Source organism: Sinocyclocheilus grahami, unplaced genomic scaffold (assembly GCF_001515645.1).
Source record: "Sinocyclocheilus grahami isolate Dianchi unplaced genomic scaffold, SAMN03320097.WGS_v1.1 scaffold646.1, whole genome shotgun sequence".
Classification (NCBI taxonomy): Eukaryota; Metazoa; Chordata; class Actinopteri; order Cypriniformes; family Cyprinidae; genus Sinocyclocheilus; species Sinocyclocheilus grahami.
This window is the reverse complement of record NW_015505825.1, coordinates 572,975-573,255: the sequence shown is the minus strand read 5'-3', so window position 1 is coordinate 573,255 and position 281 is coordinate 572,975.

Below are 281 nucleotides of genomic sequence, written 5' to 3'. Positions count from 1 at the left end.
GGTAGTTGAGAATGCGAATGCCCTATTCTCTCATGGGAACAAGGGCTGCCTCCGTAACTTTCGTGAAGACACAGGGCGACATGGACAGCCCGAAGGGCAGGACCTTGTACTGGTATGCCCGCACCTCGAACCGCAAACCGCAGGAATGGCCTGTGGCGCGGAAGGATCGAAACATGGAAGTACGCATCCTTCAGGTTGATCGCTGCGAACCAATCTTGGGGACGAATACACCTGAAGATGCATTTCTGTGTGAGCATCTTGAACGGGAGCCTGTGAAGGGC